General features: G+C 33.3%; 2 protein-coding genes across 5 annotated transcripts in view; one reads left to right on the forward strand and one right to left on the reverse strand.

Moving 5' to 3' along the window:
* The window catches only part of LOC129791057 (6-phosphofructo-2-kinase/fructose-2,6-bisphosphatase-like), a 45,935-nt gene that overhangs the window by 7,009 nt on the left and 23,925 nt on the right, over positions 1–15,001 (reverse strand). The gene's annotated exons all lie outside the window — the stretch shown is intronic.
* The window catches only part of LOC129791058 (alpha-N-acetylgalactosaminidase), a 25,491-nt gene continuing 11,355 nt past the window's right edge, over positions 866–15,001 (forward strand). The window contains exon 1 of the mRNA XM_055828970.1: positions 866–1,763. The gene's annotated coding sequence lies outside the window, so the exon portion shown is untranslated. The remainder of the gene's footprint in view (positions 1,764–15,001) is intronic.

The raw sequence follows: 15,001 nt of genomic DNA on the forward strand, positions 1-15,001 counted from the left end.
GCAAGTAATTAGAGAATAATAAAATTGACAAACCAGACATATCAATTACCTGTTTTATTACCTGATAATTATTATAATTTTTGAATGTTATTTTCTGAATTTCGTTTAACTGATTCATTTTTAAAATGGTTTTTGTGTCTTAAAAATAATATTTTTGGTTAAAATAACAAAAGAAAATTAAAAAGAAGTTTGTCAATGATATATTAGAAAATTTCTATTAGTAATGATTTTTTTTCTAGAATATTTTGGCTTCATTCTCGACTATTCTATATGGTTTAATTTGAAACACTTAAAGAATAAAATTTTCTAAAATTGAAGTAAATATCCTAATCCTCTTTATTAAAAACGTTTCACCTAAATATAACAGTTAAGAAAAAAATCAATCAAACAATACAAAATTTCATTAAAAATATATAAGTTAAATCCTTCTTAAAGAGAAGTTTAAAAAACTAAGATTTTATGCAATAATTTGAGGCACCAGTGGAACATTATCAAATAATCCGAAAATTTTAATTCAAACAAGCCCCCATTTTGGCATCCATTGAAAACCCATAAATTATGTTTTAAGACTTAAGCATCGAAATTCCTCTTTTGTCTGCATTTTAGAGCTTCTTCTTCATACGCTCTTTAGTGCGGGAAGCCACAATACCACCTCGTCTTGAATGAACCTCTTCTCTTTCAATCGAAATCTTCAAGATAACTACACCAACTATATGTGAATTGAATAGGAGAAGCATAATACATTGGCACTTTTGCACCATGTTTTATACTCTTATAAAATGTTGAGAGAGAAATAGAGAGAGCGAGAGAAGTTTGTATGGCAAATTTACTTGGAAGGCTTGGAAAAAGTAAAGACTCGTGGTGTTAGTGCTAGAGGAAGCGTTGCCGCCACAACTTCTTTATGAAACTCGTAGTGCCCCAACTGCCAGTCTGGTTTGGTATTTCAATTCGAGAGGTTGACTTTCTCATTTTGATATCGTGGACTCGAGAAGAAACTCCTTCTTCTTTTTTTTTTTCTCAGTAATAGTCGATTAGAAGAAAAAACCCCGCGCCACATTTCATTGTGATCTTCACATCTTAACTCGTCTTCGAATTTCTATTTTTGGTCTTAAGTCAGCTATTCCTGTTTAGCAATTCCTTGCAACTCACGACAACAGGGTCTTTTTTGTCGTTCTTTTTGCAAAGAAAGGAAAGCCTCCCAGAAGAGAAGGGAAAACCATCCAACAAGTTAAACGCGTTGTTTTCAATTGAATCAAACCACAATCAAGCGCGTAAGGAGGAAATAAATCTTTAAAGTGAATTCAATTAACAAGAGTGCCTTTTCTCGAGTAATTTTATCAAATTGTTGTGTGCAACATTGGTTGTATGTAATATTTGGTGTGTTGAGAGACATTGATACATATGCAAAGAAGAACCAAATGGGACTTGGAGACAAATGCAAACTAAACACTGATACAACGTTTAAATTCAGATTCAATTGAAAACTCTAAAAGCTCACTAAGCTATGGGCAAAAAGTGAATGCAGTGCGCAAAGAGCATCGTCTTGAGATAAAAAAAAGATATTTTGCAGCTCTCTCTCTTTATTTCACACGGCGCAAATTTTTCCAGTAAACCCATCGTCTCAGGAATTGAAGAAAGAAAATTTTTTTCAACGAGAAATTTCCCCCATTTGGAAATTCCTCACACCCACCCACGGAGTCTCTAATCAAGGAGAAAAAAGTGTGTTGACGTACGGAATCTCAAAATAAAAAAAAAGCGAAAAGGTAGATATGAAAATAATTTCCCATATGTATTGGTTTTATATAGAAAGTTGTTTTAATATTAAAATTTTAAAATATTGCCCCGTTCAGTGCACAAAGCAATCACAATGCTCCGCGAGACCAATAGCCATACAAGCAAAGTTCGCTATATTCAAGTCTTTTTGCTATTATGTGCGCAAAACTTTGCAATTTCACCTTTTTGCGTTTTGTTTTTCGGGAACCCCTAAAAGTTTAATCACTAAATCGTGTGCCACACGGATCAATTACATATCCCCCAAAGTGTCTCAACAGACACTCCTTTGTCCATTGATTTTTTCTTCTACTCCTTCTCTTCCCTCCTCTAAAAGCTCTCGCGAGATAAGACACTAAAACAAATCGTTAAGTTCATATCCACAAGATTAATTGGTCAACAATAAAAAACGCGGCATAATATTGAAAATATACATAGCAGTATTGGTGAGAAAGATATATCTTGCAAATATCATGTGTAGCACGGCGCAATATTTCACATTATACCCAATTATCTTACGAAATCAAAAGTGAACTGAATTTATTGAAGTCCACCACATACAACGCTTAAAACTCTTATTTTTCTTATTTTTTAAAACTCTTTTTATCGCACAAAAATGCTGGTCTTGTGACTCATTTGTGTACTTTTTTTCTTCTTTCATTTTTCCTCCAACTCTTTTCGCGACATACAGCACCGAAATAAGATCAGCAGCCAGTTTCTCTTTCATTTTTCTCGAAATGTACAAAAAGATTGTTGAGTGAAAATCATTTCAAAGGCCTCTCATAATGAAGAAGAATTAAAGACGCAATAAAAATCGTGATCAGCGTCTTGGGAGATTATCGTGCTGGGGGCAAGAGTGTCAGGAAAAAGTGCTAAATTGATAATGGTTTTGAATACATCATCGTTTCATTTGCATGTAATTTTGTGCCTTTTTAATTAAAACCCGTGCAGAATGCAGAAAATTGCACTTTTCAGCGGTGAACTGGGTATTTTTGAAAGTTTTTTCTCATTTTGAGATGGCTAATTAATTTAAAATTAAAAACTGAAAATTGTGAATTTTCTATTCGCAAATTATCATGCGTTTATCGCAAAAAAAAACAATTTAAAAAAATCTTTTATCCTAAAAAACTAAAAAAAAATACATTTTCTAAAGGAATTTATCGGTTCCTGTATATAAAAAAAACTTTATTCGGCGATAGAAGAAAAAAGAAATCGTCAACTTCCCTGTTGCCACTATAAGATTATCTGAAAAAAAAAAGTTAACAATTTGCCTAAAAATGCAAACAATGACGTCACTATTACGTTTTTTTTGTCTTTTTCATGATTTTCACATAGGAACAGATAAACTTCTTTAGCAAATCATCTTTAAGATTCATAAAGAATAAATTAATTCAGTTAATAAAAACTTTAATTAAATATTTATATTGTAAATGTTCTCATTTTAATTTTTCTTCTTATTGTCTTCTATATCATTTTTATAACTTCCTCCTTGACAATGTAGGAAGTAAATTTTTTTTTCATAAAAATTAATAAACTTATCATAATGCTCCTCTTAGATTTGAGATTTAGGTCTCAATGACATGGGGTACGATTAAAACATTCAAGTGTGAATCTTTTTTTCCACAATTCTGCTTCTTATCGTTACTTTTTCAATGAATTTTCTTTTCTTAATGAACAAAGCTACAAGAGGGAGCTATGAATAGCAAAAATATTACCGCCTCTGCAAAATGCGCTGAAAGTACTTGAATTTCAAACAATTCAATCATTATTGCAACAAATTGCTCTTTCACTGTGAATTTCGCAAAATTTCATTACATTTCCCCCAATTTTCTTTGACAAAGTAATATGTCCCAATCAGATGCAATTTTCTCCGACCAATTTTACTCGATCTTGCATCGAAATCTGCATCGTTTACCCAATCTCCCGCAGCAGCACGAGGAGGCATTGAACAATTTTACAAGCTCATTAAATTATCATCATACAAGAAATCAATTTATGTTCATTGTTGGCAAATTTCTTCCATCGAAAGTAATTAATTTCACCGTCAGTTTTGTTGGTGCGACTTTCAACACAACACAGTGTAAATAAAATAAGCGCGGTGCTGGAGGAAAAAGAATTGTGTCCATGTAGTTTGAAAAAGAAAAATGAATGTGCACCGTGTTAAATAACTTACTATATAATTGACTGAATTTAATACAATTAAGAGATGATTTTGCAATAGAGAGGATGAATTTTTGGTCTGAGGAATTAAATTAAAATTCACTTTTGCTCACAGATTATGTGTATGTTATTTACGAGTCTCGATTATGTGTGAGACTGTGTTTTTGGGGCTTTTTCATTACTTCACACCAAAAATACACAGAGTGAGAGAAAAAATATCACATTTTGGAATTAATATTGTAATTCTTGCAAATTAAGGTGAATCCATAATTTACCCGAACAAGTATTTCACCCAAAAGATCGCGATATTCAAAATATTTTTTTCCGTTCAACTGACACACACTGGAGATGCTCCTAAAATGTTATGGAGATAACATAGAACGGTGTGACACAATTTATTGTACCACACGCACCTGGGGAGCGTCCTAATTTGCATAAAGAGTTTACTGACTCCCCATATAAGCCAACAAGTTCCTAATTACGCGATTTTTTTCAAATAAAATATTTTAGCAGCCACACGAGCACGTTTTTCGCAGAAAATTCCTCAAATGGGCGCTAAAAGCCTCGCAATATGCCACGTAATTTAATGCCACGGTGAAGATTTAGCTTAAAAATCTACTTTTTGTATGCCATGGTGAGTCCGAAGAAAATGTCGAATTGACATTCTTTCCATTTCAAGTGCGGTATTGCGTGACCAATTCGAAATTGAACCTGCATCCCCAAAATAATACCTTAAACTTATTCATTCATGCACTATCAACGTCTCAACCTTCGTGCCAATGTCACTGGTTGAATGAGAAAAAAATCAAAAGTAATGCAAGAAAGAAAGGAAGAGTTTGTTGTAGCGTGTGTGAGATCAAAAAACCATTTCAAGAGCTTTTTTTTCACCAAGAGATGTTTGAAAGCAAGAAAAAGAGAAGAACTTGAATATGAACCTTATATAGCAGAGTTATTGGTTACTCAAGCATTAAAGTGGAAAACCAAGTACAAGAGACGACTTTTTCACGGCAAGTGATAACGATAATTGGTCATTTTGGCATTAGAAGAAGCGAGAGAGGCAAAAAAATGCCTCACAACTGCCGGCTTTGAGGAATATTTTTGCAAATAAAAAAAACCGTCCTCATCTACTTCCTCATTTTTCCTAAAAATGCCTTCTGGCGTTTTTGTATTAAACTGCGAATTAATTTGAGCTTCATTTTATCATGCTATTTACTCCACTTCTTTTTTTTTTACTTCTCCTCTCTAAACACTTTCTTATGTACCTCCGCGAGACTGTCCCCCGTATGATGCGTTGGGCAGCTTCCACACATTGGGAGACAGTTTGTTACATATTATGAAAAATATGAAAGTAACAAATCACTTCCACAGTCGATTATTACGCAATTTTTACTCTTCCACATGCTCCAACACTCTTATAATTAAATCGACCAACCTTATCAACTCGTAAAGCGGCGACAAGAGACATTTTATAGCTCCGTTTCTTATATCCCGAAGAGGCTTATAATTCACCAAATAGGCAACCACATTCTCCACAAAACCAAGTCCGGTTTCAAGAAAGTACGCCCGCATTTTTTCTTCTGTGTGGAAAATGTTAATTTCATTTCTTACTTTGTAAGAAGCAACGAATTTTATTCACATTTTTTCGAGAGGATGACGCAAAGAAACTCAAATTAATTTCACGAAATGGATTATAAAATGAAAAAAAAAATGAAGATCTCTTTCAGTTTGGATAATCAGAAGCAAATTTATTGATCTTTGTCATTATACTAAAAATCACGGTTAAAAGGTTAATCGGTAATCAATTGAATTCAAAATTAATTATTCATAATTAAAACGTAATAAAAATTAAATAATTCTTTAAAGATATTTATTTATTTTATGAATTTGGAAACCTATAAGATTTGTACTCGAGTGAGAGATATTTGATGGCATTTTTGAGATGTAATAAAACCACATTAAAGTTGAAAAAAACTAGGCTAACAAAAGTTTTACTGAAAATTAAAGAGAATTTAGTGAATAGATTTTTAATTTAATGAATGGTCTTATAATTTTGGAAAATTAGTTTTTTCTTTTTCAAAATTGGATCGAAACTCTTTCTTTAAATTTCTAGTTTCAAATTTTGTATTTATTCAAAAATTCCTAATGGATTTCACATACATTTTCCTGTGAAATTTAATTCCTGATTTTTAGGATTGCAAAAAACATAAATTTTATTTTTAATGAAAAGTTATTAATCATAGAAAATAAACTTGCTTATAAAAACTATTTCTATGTTGCAAAAAAGCCAGTAAATGCAAACTTTTACTTCCACGCATCTAATTTTATGTATATTGAAAAAATGTTAATTTCTTGTGACAGATGAACTCACTTTGCAAGTTATCCACCCCACAATTTCCCCTCCCATGGTTAACCAATCAGTTAGTGGAACTGGATCTTGCTGTGCAAATACAGCGGCAAAATGGAACTAAAAGCTCCAAGAAAGCACATGAAGTGAAAAAAAAGTCCAAGACTATCTCATATACATACATTTTCTCAATGTTAATATCCGAAGAAAAGTTGCACTAAATTAATTGCATTCAAACACATACCAGGTAACATGGTGTGTGTGTCATGTAAAATTGTTGTTTTTTTATTAAAAAAAATATTGCGGATAATGCGAGCACTTAAACCGGCTCATTTGAGGTGGGTTTTGCTATTGAGAAGTTGCGGAAACTCGGACTCTTTCGCGCCACAATTTCTTCGTGGTGCACACAAGAAAAGCATCGACGGAGACACACCGTGTTGCTGTTGATTTAGTGCTGAATTAATTTCATTATTAATTTCTTTTCTACTTATGCCCCGGAAGTTCACAGGAGGTACCCCCCTACGCCACCTGGGCCCATCGACGAGCCGTAACATTGAATAACACTGAAGCGCGCAATTGTTTCCCATCGAACTCCCTTTCTTCTCTTTACCATTTGCACCTTTACTATGTATTCCAAAAACGAACAATGATAGTAAATAATTTTCACTTTTTTTTCATCATCATCAATTCCTCCCCCTTCGCGCCGCTGTGTGACCATTTCTTGTATTTGTTAAAGACATTTTCCCTCTCTTCCACGGCACTACTACTTTGCCGTGCTAAAATATTGAAAATTGAAACATTATGTTGAGGACAAATAAATTAATACTCGTGATTATTTGCACAAGACGTCATGTGACAAAAGTAGCCACTGTTTGGAGCAATTTTCAAATAAACCCCCACACAAATCCCCCACAGCTCCATCTTCTCGCTGATTCACACGGGTTGCTAACAATAAATAACCATTGCTCAAAGTTTGTGGTTTTTTTTTCTCAACACCTCAACAGAAAGAAAAATTGATGTCTTGCATTCAAAATGGATCTCTTTTTCTTCTAACTTGGGTGCTCTGTCATCATTTACGCCATCCGCCTATTGGCTAAAATATGCACATTTCAGGCGAGACAAGTCCACATACAACACACTCTGTGTCTCCATACACTTCTTATCCATGCACACCGAAGTAAACACTTTCTAAAATGAAAATGAAATTAAAATTAAACTAAAAAAAGCGTTCGCAAGAAGTATGAAAAAAAACGAAGAAGACGAAACCCCCATCGGTAGCTAAAGGTACGGGCGCGAGATGATTGAGAAGTTTATACATTTGCGTGCAATTTAAGCAAACAAACTTACATCGATTAAACGTAATAATGCAATATCTTTTGCCCCGTGATGATCAAAAGAGATATGATTGATGGCAACATTGTGTGATGGAAGCTCTCCGGCATATTTCAATGCATATGCCAGTATAAATTGCATATCCCACATATACATAATTCGTGTGAGTAAACTTGAACTGAGGTAAGACACTTTTCCACCTGTTTTGCCGCTACATTGATTTTCCTCCTCGCACTTATTATGCAACATTGGTGCATTTTTTTCTACCACCACCACTCCCACCTTTTCAAACAATTTCTTGTGAGACATTTTTCCTCGTGCGTAAACACGCACGCATTGGCTCGCAAAGACGGGCACTATTGCAAGTCATCGATGTTGCAATTGGTCAACTCTTGAGATGTTAATCACACATAAAAGAAATATTCTCACGAAAGCTGGGAAAAGATTATGATTTCATCTGAAATGCGATAAGAACATAATGTCATGCTACTTTCCCGCGAGTAATTTGTAATGCATGGAAGATTTCAATTTAAGTCGTTGCTAGAGCATTGAAAGTGTCTGAAAGATATCTAAGAAGTAGGGAAAGGTACTAAATGAAAAAGCTCTAACGATCGGTAAACACTAATATTTCTCTTTTATGGCTCAATTTATTGTAAAATTTTAATATGTGGAAAATTATTCCGTTTTAATGTCTTTACTCAATTTATGAATTTCAAAAATCATCGATGAAACATTAGCATGAAAGCTTCATGCATTGAAATATACAAAGAAACGCTCATTTGTGACGTCAGTTGATTTCAGTTGAAAATGAAAAGTTTCATTGGCGATTTTTCAATATTTTTCTATTCTCTACAAGTTTACGTGTAGTTCGATTACTTCCTTAAATAGGAATTTTCGGATTTTCCATTAAGAAACGAATAAAGTCCTTTTAAAAATTTTCACCCATAACACTTTGAACTTAAAAAAAACCCATAGAAATATATAAAATTTCGCTACAATATTTACTATGCTAAAATAATTCCTATAATGGAGCATAAACTATAAATCGTGCATAGTCTCCCTTCGTTATCTTTTTAAAAACATATCAATTTATATTTAAATGAAGGTCCCTGTGGTCATATTAAGAGTCACAATGCCATACCGGTCGCATCACCGTGTAAACAAAAATATTATTATGTAGATGAATCTTCTGTTGTGTATTGTTAATTACTCTAATTGCCCTAACAAGTCGTAGGTCAGGGTTATTTGTGATTGAAGTCAGAGATGAAATTTCAACCATCTCGTAATTATGAATACTTCAACTATCATTATGAAAATTTAAATGGTTTCTTTTTTTTGCTGCGAGCATATCACGAAGCTCTCACCTTTCCCCGCGTACTTTTACAACTCAATCAAACGTCTAAAAGAGATCTACAATAATTTTTATTAAATTTCCCAATTTGCAGCATTTTTTGCGTTTTGTGAATTACTTTTCTGCTCCGTCTCGGCACATAATTCATTGCTCAAGAGTGCAACAAGATAAAATAAATGAATAAAAATTCGTTGGAAAAAAAGGTTTGTTGCAAAAGTCCCTTTTAGCATGAATAGACATAAAAATGCACAGAAATGAAAACCTGTAGAGTGGAGAATTATGAGAAGGCATGTGAGATTTATAAGTGTCATGGATATTTAGTGGTGTGAAGAAATTTTATTTTTAAGTATGCGATATTTGCAAATAAATTGTGTACGTTATGGTGAATTAAAATACCAGGCCACGAGACTTTCGGGGTTCACCTCATTAGTTATCCACATAGTGGTGCAAAAAGTTAAAAATAATAGGGCTATAATAGTTTACTTAAAAGTGCACAGACAAAATTAGCCGAGAGAAGTGGAAAAAGGTCAAGAAAGGTCAAGAAAAGCACCCACGGAGTCTGGAAGTATTAAATTACAAATTCTTACTAAATTTAATGTGGTGGAACTATGAAAATTTACCAACTTATGCTCCGAGACATGCAACATTTCTATCTTTGGCTTCAGCTCAATTTCTCCATGCTTCGCGAATGTCAAGGTGATTGCCTTTTATATTTACAAAAATTTTATTTAGTTACTCTACCGCATTTATGGAGTTTTCTCTGCCAATTGTCACTCGTTTGAGATCATTTATCACCTTATTTATTTCTGCGGTGTACTTTGGCAAAAGCTCAAAGTGCACTTTATATAGCAAAATGTCTTGCGAAAAATATTACTGTGTATTGTTTATTTGTACCCCCAAGAATTATAAGGTGTGCCCAAATAGGCGTTGAATTTCAAGAATTTCAAGAATTCGTACCAATTATTTCAAAATAACTGGAAAATCGGTTTTGCTTTCCTTAATTTTATGATCCTCATTTGAAATATTTTTCACATTTCTTGTATTTCAACAAGCTTGAAAATTAAGAAACTCTTTTTAGGGAAAAATAACTCCTTTATTTCCCTCTCAAGTAGAAAAGATATGTAGGTTGTCGTAAATAAATCAATAAATGATGACACACTCTCGGTGTTTCTTATTCATTAGCAGTAAAAATCATAAAAGATGTCAATGACTAAAATGTATCATTTAGGAAGATTCATTCCACCAACAAACACACACCTCTCGTTATTTGTGGGCAAATATTTCATACAGCAGAATGACCACAAATTTAATTTATGCACCTTCTTTGTGTACACCATAAAATTGTTAGTGAATAAACGTGCGCTCTGTGTTTTAGGTGCTGCTGAGGAGATCACCTACAATCTCTTATGAAATTCGCTCCTTCCTTGTCTTATGGGTTTTCCTTCGTGGTGCGCATGAAATGTGAGAAAAACTGGGCAGGGAGGTGAAAAATAAACAACGTTAAATAATGAACTTCATTGTCTTGTCATCTTCTCATATTTTCTGTCTTTGGGGCCATTGTTGCAATTTCTTTTGGTGCCAAAGGCGCGCAAAAAAGGGGATGTGAACCTCATGTACCATTCCCACGACATTTTTTTTTCATCATAAATATATCGCGGAGGTAACAAAAAAAACACGAACTGTCCCGCAGACAATTGATCAGACAGACAATAAATTTGCTAGAGATGGAAGTTCAAAACCACACTATTGACCACAAAAATCAATTTTTAGCACTTTGTCAATATTTAACTGGCAGAGAGGTGATTAACTTTTCTGCGCGATAGCCACGTGAATGAGGCACTCTGAAAAAAAACCTCAAGATCTCGAGACTCATCTCACGCCGGCTTACCATTGACATTCATATTCTAATTGAAAGGTAATTTGCATGCAAAGGCACAAAAAAACGTTCCCAGCACTAAAAAATTGTCTGTGTTTATCTTTTTGAGAGATTCTTCAGCGTCTTGCGCAAAAAATAGCGATCGTGTTGCTTGAAAAAATTTCAAGCATCAAGTATGTTTTTATGCCATCTTTGCCAATTTCTTTTATGAATTTATGTAAGTTTTTTTTGCGAATGATGCGCGTGCCATTTACCCTTCTATTGACTTATTTAAATGCTCTGGTTAATTCTTTTTTATATCGTCATATTTTCATATATAATTTGTGATTCTGCTGCTGCTTCGTTGCTCTTACTTTCAAATTTTGCAATACTTGGCGATTTCTTAAGATTTTTTTTTTATATTTTAAACTTTTTATTGAGCCTGCACCAATTTTTTTCTTCTTTACTGCCATTTTACAAAATTCTCTGGTTGTGGAGCATGCCGCTCGTGATGGTTACCATTGACTTAATAAGAGTGTTAGTAATTATTTAACACCCCCCAATTAATATGAATCAGAAATGGAATTTATGGGGCAAATGTATTGCAGTACAGTAGAAAATTACATATTTTGCTAACAGTGGGCTGCGACTCTATATTGTGCGCGCCTCACACTAATTTAAACTCTGTGTCAGCACTCACAAGAGGACCCAGACGTGGATTATTTCAATGAAGCACGAGGAGTCTCAGTCGCACATATGGTGATGGATATTTTTGCGCAAAATCCCATTTAAATTCTTAGTTTGTACAAAAGGTACAAAATACTCACGAACTCTTGCGAAATATCAGGTGAGAGACAAAAGTCAGAGGAATTGTGCGGGCCTCGATGATGATGGCCCATTTTATCTGTCTACCTTCTTGGAGAACACACATCAAATGGAACATTTTTCACCCAAAAAAAAAAGAACGAACCACTATTCAACCATCATCAAGCATAAATGATACACGCGGTTGGATTGCATGAATTGTCGGACAAGAAGATCCAATTAGAGTCCAATCGAAATAACAATCGATTCAGGGGCGAAGCATTAAGGGAAATGCGTTACCTTTTTTTGTAGGGCCTATTATGCCTCAAAGACTTTTAATATTTAAATTAAAATTATTTTTCAATCAGAGATTTACATAAATATTTTTAAAAATCAATTTACTTCTAGAATAAAATAAGAAATTGTGTGTTGGAGAAACTGCAATAAAGATCCCCTTGGATACGAATGAACTTTGATTGACGTCCTTATAAATCTTCACGTGGCCTTTCTTGTACATTGTACTGTGACTGTAATTCCCATAGAGATTCACATTGAAAAGTGAATAGCTCTGTGGAAATTTTGTGCTCATTGAGAAATTCTCCATCTCGTGCTACCGTCCGTTACTTCCTTTTGTGTATTATGCTTGTCAAAATCATAATTGATAGCAACTTCTGAAAATGATTGAAATATTTTTGCACATTTATCCATTAACCTCGTGTACGTCACACCGCGATTTTGCTAACAATTTCACTTTCTCCACCAAACGATAGAGACCGCGATTTTCGTGGTGGATTTTACATCGAAATACATTCAATGCACAGGAAAATATTTTTGCTGCTGCTACACTAAACAAGCAAAATGTGCATGGAAATTGTTTTGTGAAGTATTGTCCACGGTGGAAATAATGTTTTTCTCAATGTTCAAAATTACTAAACTTCCATTTTCCTCGACTAAATTGCAATCATGTCGAGAGACTCAAAAATATGCGGTGTACAGAAAATGCATCATTGAACATTGAGTAATTTTGAAAGAAGAAAAAAAAATGTAATCAGTTAATTTTGTATACACAACCAAGGTATGCAAAGTTGCTGGTAGGTTATGTAAAAAAAAGAGGCACATCTTCGTGATTATTACAGTAATTTTCCTCCTGAACAGGAGGTGGAGAAAGAAAGAGAAAAGAGTGGAAGAAGAAATCATAACAGAGAGCCAAAAAGATTGCCGAATGTGGGGGGAATCCTAATAACTCATCACAGGTGAATGATATAATTATGGAAATTTGGCAATTTTTACATTAGTTTTCGCCTTCTTTTCCACCCAAAACATGCGCGCACCATCCTCTTTACCTTTCTCATTTGTACTTCATTCGCCATCGCGCCAACATTCCATTAACCGTGCATGCCATAATGTTTGGAAGGCGACACAATAGAGCACAAAGAGACCCCGACCAGAGTCAGCTGGTAAGCTCAAAACTCCTCATTCGAGTGATCACACAGAAAGACGATGTGATAATCTTCTCATGCCCAAGAAGAAAAAAGTCTTAAATGTCTCATTTTCTCTTCCACAAAAGATCATAGCTTAACGGTTTATTCAAATATGCTCTTTTCGCGGTGAAGATAAATTTCTTGGGTGCGTTGTCAATCATTTTGAGGCCCCATGGTTGATATTGAAATACTCACAGAGGTGCATATAGAGAGGTATTTTATTCTATAAACAATCCACACTCTCACACTTTTTTTATGTAAATTAAATGAAGAAGGCAAGTTTTGATGCTAAAGATCGTGACCAAGTGGGTGTCTTCATCTTAAAGCATTCTGCCATAAGTCCAGGAATATTATGGGTAAATCATTAAAACGAACGTGTTATGGTAATTGTGTGAAGCCTACCAACATGACCAACTTCTATTGACAGTTGTCCTTAAGCTATTCTATTTATTTACTTAACCTACAGCATTTCGTATGGGTAAATTAATCAAAAGTTTTACTTGAAAAATAACTCCTCTTGCAAAATACAATTTTACTCCCATAAACAATCCATATAGCTATGCGTACTGATCAAACTAATGACTCCCAGCGATAGCGATCAATCATTTTCCATTTTGGAATAGTTTCCGATGAAGAAATATTTTACTTAATTTAAACGTGAACTTGCCATTTTGGATGATATCAAAAAATTTTGAGAAGATCTTTTAGAGCACAAAAAGGTCAAAAGAATATTTGATTGAAAGGAAAGATTTTCCAAATTATATACTTACTAAAAAACAGAATTAATTAAAACTATGAGCTTTGAAATATCTGCAAAAAATACTCTTAATTTTATACATATTTTTCTAACAAAAAGGTCATTCAGAATTGGCTAATAAAATAATAAAAACTAAGAGGTTGGTACAAAATCCGACCTTTTAAAAGTAAAATGATCGTATCTTCGATTTTATTTATTCAATTTTGATCATTTCAATTCAATGTGAAAGGTAGAAGATTTTGACTTTTTGTACTTTAATCGTCTTTTTCTCTGTGGAGACTTATTTCGAACCAGTTTTTTCAAAGATACTATATTTATTTTCTACTAACCTTACTTTACGCAAAATTAGGTATCCAAGTCTAAAATTTAATACGCTAAAAAAGTCTCTAAAAATCGTAGACAAAAAAAAAACATTAAAAATTTCCATAACGGAAATAAGTCATGTACATAGTTGATTAATAAATACTTACGTAAGGAATATAACCTTAATTCTTTTCTAAAATAATAAAAGTGATCCATTAAATGAAATTCTGTCGTAGAAAATGACAAAAAAGTAACATAACTGGGAAGTTAGATATCCCAATATGTAAAACAAAAACCTTTCCATAAGAATTCCGCAATAAAACTTTTTTCGTTGCTTTATTGTGTTTAAAAAAAAAAAGTAATGAAAATTTTACTGCTTTTCCATACTCAGTCCATTGTACCAGAAGGTTGGACAAAATTAAATTAATTTACTTACAAAAAGTTGAGTGGGTCGGTCAAATTAATTTTCAATTTGCTTTCAATAAGTTAAACAAAATAAAATTTCCCAACACAAAGTTCAGAATTAGAATTCAAAATCCCTTCTTTACAATCTAATTTTGTCTATAAAGTCAAGGTCTTTCACATGATCTTCCATTTCTTGTTTGGTAGACGCCTCTCTATAATGCTATTCACATTGTTGCATGACATCACAATTAATTCCATTTTCATGACTTCTTTTGCAAAATTAATTTCCCTTTCTACACGCATAAACATAAAATTTTATAACAATCCACCTTCCGCATAATTTCGATTTTCAATATAAATATTTGTACAAAATTTTAAAATTGCGCCGTAAATAACTATTTATTATTGAACAAAAAAAAAACAAGAAAATCTCCAACCT

This window comes from Lutzomyia longipalpis, chromosome 2 (assembly GCF_024334085.1).
Source record: "Lutzomyia longipalpis isolate SR_M1_2022 chromosome 2, ASM2433408v1".
Classification (NCBI taxonomy): Eukaryota; Metazoa; Arthropoda; class Insecta; order Diptera; family Psychodidae; genus Lutzomyia; species Lutzomyia longipalpis.